The 11,372-nt window shown below is 44.5% G+C and overlaps 1 long non-coding RNA gene across 1 annotated transcript in view; it reads right to left on the bottom strand.

The window, feature by feature from the left end:
• LOC118336509 overlaps positions 1-7,101 on the bottom strand; it is a 10,121-nt gene extending 3,020 nt beyond the window's left edge. Inside the window, exons 1-2 of the long non-coding RNA XR_004797108.1 lie at positions 6,870-7,101; positions 1,664-1,933 (exon numbers count right to left, since the gene is read on the bottom strand). This is a non-coding gene — a long non-coding RNA (uncharacterized LOC118336509). The remainder of the gene's footprint in view (positions 1-1,663; positions 1,934-6,869) is intronic.
• Between the last annotated feature and the right edge of the window lie 4,271 nt (positions 7,102-11,372).

The following is an 11,372-nucleotide window of genomic DNA, read 5'->3' as shown; positions in this document are numbered from 1 at the left end:
ACACACTTGCACAGACACACACACACACAAATACACAGATCCAGACACAAGCTGCCGGCCGTGCCCACCCCCTCACCTCGACTAGCTCCCAGCCCTCCCAGGCCTCCCAGGCTTCTCATCATCTCATTAGCCAACGCCGGCCACTCCACTGTCTACTGTTTGCATTGTTTTGGGCTCTGCATAATTTACACAGTAAATTGAGAACTGCCCCGGCCCCCTTTGCTCAATCTACCACCTGTTTATGGAGGCCTGGCTGTGATTAGTGCGCTTTGGGTTTGACACAGTTACCACAGCACTTCTCAGGAAAGCCAAGCGACGCCTCCGCTTTTAAAGGCTGCATCGTCAAAAATGTAAATGCAGAAAAAGCTTGGCATGACCTAATTTAAGAACTGGTATCACTTAGGGTTTAGTCTGTGTAAATATTGGAAATCAGTTTGGAAATTTTAGGAAATGTGAAATTAATCAAACTTTGGCCAAATTTAAAATTTTCGATCCTAACTTTCTCTTATAGAACGGGAAAGTCACCTTGGGCCTTTGCTGACAAGATGCTTTCTAGTGTTTAGCAACAGTCCCCTTTTCTTCTCTCACCTTGACCCAACAGGGGGTATCAGCAGTCCCGCTGCTAGGCCTGTGGACTGGCACCCTACTGTAAGTTAGCATTAGCATTGTCTCTCTGACCTCCACACCACAGACACAAACAAAAGGAGGTCTCTCTGTTGCGAGGACAATGCCGTGCATTGTTTACCGGCTGCCTTACTTAATCAAGCCCAGCCGATGCTAATTGGTGTTTTGGTTTAAGCGGTTTTCAAAGTTCGGAGCTCCCCGGTTGGAATAATGCTGCACTATAACGAGCTCGCTCAGGGAGAACAATACTCGACTTGTCTAAGCACCGACTGCCCTCCAACACTGGCCACTCGCACAAAGAGAGGCTTTCCAGTACTGAGACTCTGCCTATCAAGGTCCCGCTTTCTCACTTCTTCACCATCTCTTCTCAATTATTTCTCTCTCTCTGTCCATCTCTCTCCTGCTTTGTGTTGGTTTTGTTATATGCTGCAGTGTCCCTGTATGAGAATTTGAATGGTGGTTCATGGATATCATCACTTTCCACTTGACAGATGTGCGATGTGTGTGAAGAAAAAACATTTTTAGAATGAATCTAAAAGTCGTAACTAACTGTCATTCAGTAACACTCTACCACACTGTTTCATGTCTGTGAGCAACTATATGGAGTTCTGAACTGTGCCTCTGTATTGTCCAGAAGGCACGGCTTGCATCATATCTCCAAAATGGCAGCCGCCGCCATGTCGGGGCACGCATGTGAGGATGGCATGAGAATTCCCAAACGGGAAAGAAAACATGGCGCTTCAGAGGACAGATGCCCACTGAAAGCCTCCTGAGAGAGGCATTGAGAGCAGAGTGATTTAATGTGAACACACATACAAAACACGCTCCGCCCACATCAACTCACCCTCCCCTCCACCCATCGGCACATCTTGTGAATCTTGCAATTAACAAAAATATCCGAGGTGATTAAAACGGAGGCTGTAGCCTGCTGGAGAGGAGGAGCGAGGGCACAGGGAGGTGGAAGAGGAGAGGATGGGGGGTCGGGGTGACGCCGGTGGAAAGATGCAGCATGGCGGGCGCAGTGGGTTTGGTGTGTTACCTGCACTGACTGGTCTTCCCACTTCCATTTCATGCCAGCGTTGCTCTAAGATGGTGGCGCGGGCTGCGTCTCGCTGTACAGGAAAAAGGGGCAGTCTGCTGAGGATGGAGCGGAGGAGGAAGGGAGGAGAAGGAGGAGGGAAGAGGCGATGCAGAGGAGGGCGAGGAGAGAGGGAGGGCAGAATCAACAGCAACCCCTCCTCCTCCTTATTCTCTGTTTTTCAGTCTCCTTTTGCCAGCTTTCCTTCAGTGGTGTGGTGATGGTGGTAGCCTGCACAGAAAACGGGAAAATCAGAGGGCGAGAGAGAAAATTTTAAGAATGTGGTTTATCCATGAAAACGCACATGTATAGCTCACGGAAGCATAGAATGCGAGCCGTGCACACACATGAACGCATGTATACACACACGCATGCACACACACACACACACACACACACACCCACACACACACACCTTTTCATGTCTGTTCTCATGGTACAGTCTGCCCCTGAGCATGCAAATGACTTTCATTATGCAAATGCATGCAAATCAGATCCAACCATCTGAGAATCAAGGGTGGGAAAGAAAAAAAAAACTCGACACAGAGATTGAATGAAAGAATGAAAGAGAAAAAGGACAAGAGAAAAATCCTTTTGAGTGGCAGGAGGCGGTAAGTTAGGTAAATGCTCTGTGGAAAACAACGGCAGCCCAATTGGACAAACACGATTACCTTCTTTTTATTGTGTCTACGACTTAATTTTTTTACATTTCAGACTCCAGGTTTTTTTTAAATTCATTTGATGTCTGTGCCTTTTGTAGCAAAGGCTCTCCTAATGTAAACACTACGTTACTTAAATTCAAGGACACTGATGATGCTCTACATTCCTGTCACCACGTACTTTGCATCTGACAGCTGCAGTTAAGCATTAGTGGAAATAATGCCGCATTTTCAGCTTCGGTAGAATTGTAAACAGCTGTTCGGCACTGTTGACATTCACCAGTTAAGCTAAACGTGAATTTGAAGTAGCTCTGGTAAATCCAACTGTAGTGTTATTGAGCATTTCTTTCAGCCTTAACAGCTGACTCAAAGCCTGTGTTGCTCTCAATTCAAATGGTCTCTGACTGCAGCCATTCTCATAATAGGATGCTCTGTCTTTGTACATGCATCAGTGCAAAATAATAGGCAGGACTAGCTTAAAGCAAGTCATTAGGTGGCTAAATGCTATTAGCACTAACACAGCCCAACCACTGTGGATATCAGATGAAAGGGGTTATTTTTAATTGCTTGAAATCAGCATCTGTCTTGACCAAAATCCTTCCCTCAATTACCCACACCTGCCCGTGCAAACCTGTGAGTCTAAAACCAAAGTAGCACAATGTAGCCAGCTTGCTAAGTTCAATATTCAGCAGGTGGAGTCTATGTCTTGCAGGTTTAGCTGCATAGTTCGTGAACCCTTCTATTCAAAGAAATCAACAAAGAAAGCTGACTAATCGGTGAACAGAGCACACTGTCTGATTTTGCTAATACTCTGAGCCTAGCAGAAAGGATCCTCCATTAGCCAGCAGAGGAGGGAGCCAGCTTTTGTCTCTGGGTGTCAGTAGGGGAAGGCTACGTCTGAAATTGGAATAAGGTGGTAAAAACAGGGGTGACTTGGAGTGTGAGAGAGTTGGGGTGGGTATGCAGGGAGGGGAAGGACTACAGGGGTGGGGTACTGCTGAATGGTGGCAAACCTCTCCTAATTGGCACTTGACATTTTTTTGCCATTGGCACTGGAGTGGGCCAGCTTTCAAGCCCTCTCCGGGTCCTTGTTGGAAAAGTGCCTTATGCAAATATGGCGAATGGGCTCTATTGTGAAGCCTCTGATATTAACAGCTCACGCAACAATGAAATTGTGTGCTTACTCTGGACTCGTAGGTGTGTGAGAGAGAGCTAGACAATGGCAGCAGGAGCAGCTTCAGTCTGAACAGACCCTCCATCGGATGCTTTGCCAAGTCATTTCACCAGAATGGGCTTTTTCTGAGGACCGAGGCTCTCGGTAAAAGCTTTATTAACGACTGAAACAAACAAATGCATGCACTGTTTTGCTCTGGCTCTGAGAGTGTCTCTGTTTATACTGCTGCTGAATGGCTCGATTTATTGTGGTTGAAAATACTGAAGGTATGGATAGAAAAGGCTTCACTCATTCTCTTTGAAAGATACTTCCCCTCTTAAAACATCACTGTCTCAGTTCTAAATGTGAAAATGTATTCATGCTCCAGTGCTGTGCCGCACTCCCTCTGATATTTCTTTCTTCCTCTGTGTGCCCGCATTGTTTACCCTTAACTCACTCCCTTGGGTGAGCACAGCTCAAGATCTAAAGATATCTGCAGAATCCCTTTGGAGAAAACTTGGCAAATCAGTGAAGAAATGTTGCAAAACTGAGCTACATTTTCAAACGCAGTAAAAATGATAAGAGGCCAGTGCTAGACAGCTAGGCCAAACACACTCTCGACTAAAACTTCTAAGCTGACAAGGTCTGAAGCATCCTCGTCGTCTGAGAACACAAAGCAAATTTCATCTTTATCTCTTCACAACTCAAAACCAACTGGGAGTCAAACAGAGCAACGGGTCAGTCAACAGCAGTCACCCCCCGTGTGGTCCTAGCGCAGTCAAAGTACACCTGTTACTGCTAAGTTGCCAAACTTAATCTCCTTTGTCTGGGGAGGCCCATTGACTTTTGCAAATGCCTAAGATACATTCATTTCTCTGTGAGCCTATGGGGGTGGAGGGAATGCCGATGTTGTAGAAAAGAACAGGGTCTGGCCTTCTGCTCCAGCCCAACAGCGAAGCCATTTTCCGAACCCTGTTGGTGTGTTCCGTCAAGAGAAAGAGGGGCAGAGAAAAGGGGGCAAGAATCACTGGGTCTTATTCAGAAAACTGTCTGGCTGCTCGGACCCGGCAGGGGTGAAAGGGAGGCAAAGGGGCGCATTGTCCCTCAGTGACAAGTGGACTAGCTCTATTGACTGTAAAGTCTACTGGTGGGGGGGGCAAGAAGGACCCGACCACAATGGCTGTTTTTCTATTTGACACTTGGAGTCTAAATCTGCTTGCCTAGTGCATAAAGCTAAGACAAACCCACCACCCTCCTCCTCTTCTTTCCTCTCTCTGCCTTCTTTCCTTCTACACCCTTTCTCTGTGCGCTCTCTTTCTATTTAAGACACTGCCATGGGACACAGAAAAAGAGAGAGAGCAAAGGCCCTAAGGTGGTTTTTAGGAACTCTCCCATCTCTGTGCCATTTTCAGGCAGCAGAAGCTAAGACAGTCTCTACTCTGGGGTCCCCAGTGTGAAGTGTTAGTGATATAACTGTGCCACACACGGAGCCGGCACAAAGCATTTGCAACATGACATGCGTCTCCCAGGGCAATGCTTAGGGTATAAACACAATCTGTCCAAGACTTCAGTTCCCATTTAGCCTCAACACTGTAACTGACACAAAAAGGAAGCACAAGGAGACAACTTATCTTTACACTGCTCAAAATCTGCCTGGCTTGTACCTGTTAAATGCTGAAATTTGTACATGCAAAATGCGCCAGCACAAGTAGGCACAATCATTAATCTATAATTTACAATAACAGATCAAAACCATTCCACGATCTTAAGTCTGCACTGCACACAATAAAAACACAGCAGCAGTGGTGGAAGTAGCATAATAGAGAGGGAACCAGGTACTACTTTGCCATCCAAGAAGGTGACATCTCCGGCTGTCACTTCCTGTCAAGACCCTCGTTCCTCTCTCTTGCTAGCTGAGCCCAGAGCTCAAATGTCACACTCAGCACCTGCAATGCAGCAGGCAGGCAGGCACAACTGCAGGGCTTGAAGAGATTGACATTGTGAGGTGAGGTTGCCACGCAAGCTTTTAGGTATTTCACTTTGGCCCTGCACAACTGTTCAGAATTTGCACCATGTCAAGCTGAATATATCCAAACTCCAGGGCGACGTTTTAGCTGAGCCGTGTTGAGACAGCAAACCGCCATGTGGAATATGTATTACAATTGGAGTTCACTGCTAGCCTTGTAGCTCCAAAGCCATGAGACCTTGGAAACAATCCTTAGCGGCCTCTCTCAGCAGGAGTGACCCTCTAGCTTTGATGGGCAGAAAAAGAAATCACACCTTCAATCAGCCATCAGAGGCCTTGAGGTTGAAGATCTGATTGACCAATTACTCCTCACCATGAGCCTGGGCAAAGAACCTTCAGGCTCAGATTGTTCTCCTTCTCTCGCTCATGGATCTCGTCACTGGGGGCACTTTCTGCTTGATTGCCCCTGGACCACCCCCCCCCCCCCCAGCCTTGTGCGCACACAGCAGCAGCATTCAGCAAGATCCCATCAGGCCTTTCCACATGGTAGCACCTCATGCAATGGTGGCTTTGCCACGGCCCATTCACAACCAAGCCAACTGTCACGTCAAATCAAACAACGGCCAGGACCCCAAATCAAACATCTTTTCATGCAAAAGGGTGAAAGGAGTAGGTGGGAAGGAGAAAAAAAAATCAACAACGGCTAACTTAACAAAATTGGCCTCAAACAAATTCTTGTCTGTTCGCTTAGGTGCCGGCGGGGAGTTGGGAGCCCGGATTAACTTGGAGGGAGCATTCTTAACTCAAACAATCCCATCCAAGTCAGAACATATGTATAATTCATAGCACCGTATGCAGCTCCTATGATATAAAAGGTCCACATTCTTTACATATTGCATGTTCTCTTGATGCCAAAGATGCAAGAAGCAAAGCTGAAATTCATGGAGCCAAATGAATAGAGCATTGACCACACTGGCTAGCAAACTGATTAGTTAACAGCGACTTGTTAAAAGACTTGTCCATCAGCTTTGGTGAATCAGTGTGGGTCTTTTTCAGCAAGCCCGTCACTCCCGGCCATGTGATACTATGGCTAAGCCCCTGCATGCAGCCCCACACACAAGGATCATGGGGCTTATTAGATTAAAAGTGATCCTGTTGCACCAACCGTACTGCTATGGATCACTGCCACTGGCTGCAGGGAGCTGTAGGGAATATGTGCAGCAATGTCCCATTTATTTCTACATGCCTACCAAAGGTATTCTTTCTAAATGTTGATGGATCGAAACAGAAAATATAGACAGAGCTTTACAGTAAAGTTGATCTAAAAGCCTCGTGGTCTGAAACTTTGTCACTTACATGCACTCACACACATATAATCATGCACCCTACCTTTTGCTGCATTCCGCTCCCATCTCCTTTTGACCGTCGTCCATTTTCTTCTCTCTTGTTGAAGTTCTTGTGGCAGAGTTTGTGTTTTTTTTTGGGAGGGAGGCACGTTTGGGGTCTTGATGCCTTTTCAGGAGCGTAATGGGATTCTTGTTACTTTCGGTTATCTAGCTTTATGAAGAATGTACATCACTCATACAGCTAGATAACCAAAGATAACAACCAACCCCTAAGGCTACCCATCCTCTCAAGCCGCAGGCAAAGTGACATGGGCCAAGTTCTGATCTATAGGCAAAAGAGAAAGTTATTGATAAAAACATTATTATATGTTTCTTCATTTAAATAATTTAAATGATAACAGACTAACTTTGGAAGGAATTCAAATTTCTATAAAAAATGTGTCTGGAAATCCGTAAAGATCCAACAGCAGTTAACACCAACTCCGAACAAAGACGTTACTCTTCTTGCTTGGGGCCTTTTTTCCTCACTGAACCTACAGCGGCCCTTAAATGTCCTGACCCTTCATTTTGTGACGTCACCATGAGGCCCCTCACCCCACCTCAAACTGCCTAGGCCAATTAAAAACCTCCCTTTGTGCACAGAATGCTTTGATTGGCCTGTGGGTAATGCCTCTATATCAAAAACTCCCCAAAGTCAAACAATCAGTGAGAGGCACCAATAAAAAAAATGTAGGCAAGTGGTCGAACCAGTCCAAACCAGCTATCACACCAACCTTGCCTTCTCCGGCCCAGCGCCCATCCCTATGGCGCATCCACCTTACCCGCTGACTGGCTCCATAGGAGGGTGATGGCTTCAAACGCCGCCCCCCACTACGGCCCAAATGCATTTTTAAATTAAAAGATCCTGGCTGTTTGACTACAAAAGAAACTGGTTTGTCTTCATTTACATTATCTGATGCCAAAGCAGTCGGCCGGCGCTCAAGGTTGGCGTCAAAGCGAAGATGGAGGGGTTTAAGATGTACATACACACGTGTAAAGAAAACAAAAAAAAATGTCCGTGCATATACACTAAGAGTAATGCAATACAAATACATCCACAGCACACCCAGTAGACATATCCTTTCACACCCAAATACTGTATGTCCACAAAAACGCTAAACACACACGAAACACTGGTACGGGTATAGACAATGCTGTAACACGCACACACTCTTCTCACATGCCGTGGTGGCACATGGCACAAGGCCCCTTCTAATTAAAGCTGCTCTGTGTGCCCAGATCCCTGTTGTGGCAGGCTCCTCCCCCACCAACGCCACCACCAAGTAAAGCTCTACTGCCTGAAAGCAGAGAGAGATGGAGAGATATTGAGAGAGAATGAGAGAAAGAGAGAGTGACAGAGGAGGGCGAGGCACAGAATATTCTCGGCCTCCATCACACACACACCCAAACCTGAACACGACTTGACTGGCAACATGTTAGCAGAGACGGCTACATCCCCTGTTAGCAAACAACAAATCCCACTGGCATTGTTCTCCCTCCAGGTTACAATAAACAGCTGCTGGTCGTCTCCTTCTATACTCTCTGAATCTGTGCCGGTTTTTAAGAAGGTGTTTTTCTGGCGTTCAGAGGGCTGTCACCACAACACGGATCTTCGTCAAGGTGCTTTGTTTCAATCCACAAGGACAAAGCGAGGCCCTTTAAGAGCAGAAACATGCCTCAGCTCTCAGAATGCTACTGCACTTGTTCTCACACACACACACACACACACACACACACACACACAGACAGAAGTACCTAATGTGTGTTCTTTCACGATAAGATGGATCATTACAGACAATATCAGATATTGACCCAGACTTTCGTATAAATGCACAAACACACACACACACACTGACAGCTGCAGTCATGAATGTAAAGAACATGTGTACTTCATAAATAGTTCAGTCAGATGGACTATCAAATAATTCATATTAAGACACATTATTATTGTTCTAATTAAAATATCCTAATTACATAGTCAGTATTATTTTATATCATCATATTTTACAATATTTAAGGTACAATAATAACCTGCAATATTCTGAAAATTCCAATTTATTTTATCTTTAAAAAGTTTTAGTTTATTGCCTGTTTAAAAAAAAACATTTAATTCACTTTGGTGTTTGAACTCATCTGTAGTTCATCACGTTTTTTTGCACTGGAATGATGCAATATTAACATTAGGATTTTTAATCGTTGCAGACTGTGCTGTGAGCTTTATGACTCGTTTTTTAGATCAGAAATATTTTCACGAGTTCCAAGCTGGATAAAGAGGAAGATAATTATATGCAGATTGCACTTATTCCCCCATTATCATTAATTGTCCCTTCATTAACACTGGCTTATTCGTGACTGTGCCGCTGTTATATAATTCTAATAAATTGATACAATTTCAATATTTGTCTTCTGGGTTTTTATCCCCACAATGTTCGCCTTTCACGATGCATTTCACCCGCGAAATTAATCACTTCGTGAGTACAGAAAATTAAGCTTGTGGAGATTTTAAAGTGTCTTTCTTCTGCAAAAGTTTAAAGTGAAAGACCCTCACTGTGTCACACTGACGGCGGCCTCTTTTCTTTGACTCACCTGAGCTCAGATAAAATCCCAAAAAACATTAAAGGCATCAGTCGAGCTCCAGGTTGTTTCTACCATTTAAACCAACCTCATCAGCCTGTGCCATTGGACACGGCGTGCGTGACGTCAACAAATCCGGCGCCTCTAATTTGAAATAATTTATGCGAAAGTGCAGAGCTGATTAGCAAGAAATTGATTCCTATTATAAAGCCTCGTTGGCTATCATCTGATTAAAACCACGTGCTAAAATCATTTCGTTTTACACAATTTATGAAACAGGTTGAATTCTCAGATTGAAAGCTGCGTTTTGAGGCAACAAAGGCAATTACGCACGAGTTTTACGCACGACATAAAGTATTTTAAACACACGTCATGGCCATATTTAAAGGTGGATGCGTTTTTGTTAAATTACCAGAATGGAGGTGGCATGCTGAGGTGACCGTGTGGGCCTGTTGGCAGACACACAGTGGGTTTGTGTCTGATGAACACACACACACACAGTGTCACAGTCACACTGTAGTGTGTGGAGCTGAATAGCTGAAAATGACGATTTGTGGAAATCACTTAATTAATTCTCCACACGTTCTGTATGTAATGAAACTATAGCTGCGGAACATTCCTGATATTGTATGAATTTAACAAAATAATGTCATCATTTTTTTGCCATGGTGTTTTGTTGAGCTGTGGCTGTTTTTATAATATTTGTGTTTAAATCTTTAACTCATATTTGCGCTTTAGAAACCATCCTCTTACATATGATCAATTCTATTCTGCCTTAGAACTATAATTGCATAACTTAATACACCTTTGACTATAGACTACCATATATGCTAATATTTCTTCTATATTATTCCCTAAAACTTCCTATAATATCCAACCTGACTAAGGAAGCCTGTGTGTGATGTGACAGTGAGAGCTGGTAGCAAATATTACCTACAGTAAGCCACGTGTTGTGAGGCCGCTGAATGTCTCTCCAGGGATCCCTGGAAAAAAGAGACGATCGTTTTATTCTTCAAATGGACTATACAGCACGGAGGAGCCAAATTGGCCCATTTTACATTCCCCAGCCTTCCATCGAACAGTAAAGACAATCAGCGAACTGCATTTTGCTCCCACAATGAAAAATGTTTTTTTTTTTTTAAAGAGGGTGATGGTGGGCGTAAAGCAGACTTTAGTCGTGTGGACCGTGTGATGTATTCTCTCTGCACATTTCTGCTGTTGTCACAATAACATAACGCACAACGTGCCGCCTGTATGTTTGAACATAAAGGCATATGATTGGCAGTCGCAAAATTATTACTCTAAAATACACTGCAGTGGCACACACAACTTTGCCTCCGTATGTGAGTGTTTGTGTGAGGGTGTGAGTGTACTGTGGTGCAACTAGTTCAATAAATTAACAAATAAAACACAAAAATTCACCTAAATTTAAAAAATCCAATCAAATACCAAATTTACAGTTTTAAGATAAACATTTTTTTGTTCCTGTTCCAGACTCAATCTCTGCCACTGCATTGACCCCTGTCTGCATACACATTAATACTCTAATGTTCATCATGTGAAACGTTGCATAATCCCAGTTTTTTTTTTTCTGCCTTAAAGCCACCTCAAAGCTCCAAAGGCACAGCTCTCTCCCCCGGTGTGTCCGGGGGGTGCACACGTGTTCTCGGCACAGGCCTCGTACTCGGCGCACACGTGTGGACTGGATATTTGGCCTTGTGATCGCTTTATCCGCCAGCTATGGGTGTGAACGCCACCACTTTGTCTTATTACGCATGCATTGCGGGCCTGTCTGCTGGTAATCCTCATATCTGAGCCACATGGCCACACAGAGTCCTGCAAGGGCTTAATTTGGGAGAAAAAAAGAAAGACAGGAGAAAAAAAGGTCCCGTCTTTTTGTCCCCAAACCCTGATCGTGTCATATTGGGTTGGT

This window comes from Morone saxatilis, unplaced genomic scaffold, assembly GCF_004916995.1.
Source record: "Morone saxatilis isolate NCDOM2014 unplaced genomic scaffold, NCSU_SB_2.0 Contig24, whole genome shotgun sequence".
NCBI lineage: Eukaryota > Metazoa > Chordata > Actinopteri > Moronidae > Morone > Morone saxatilis.
The sequence above is the reverse complement of the archived record's forward strand: the minus strand, read 5'-3'. Positions and strand labels throughout refer to the sequence as shown.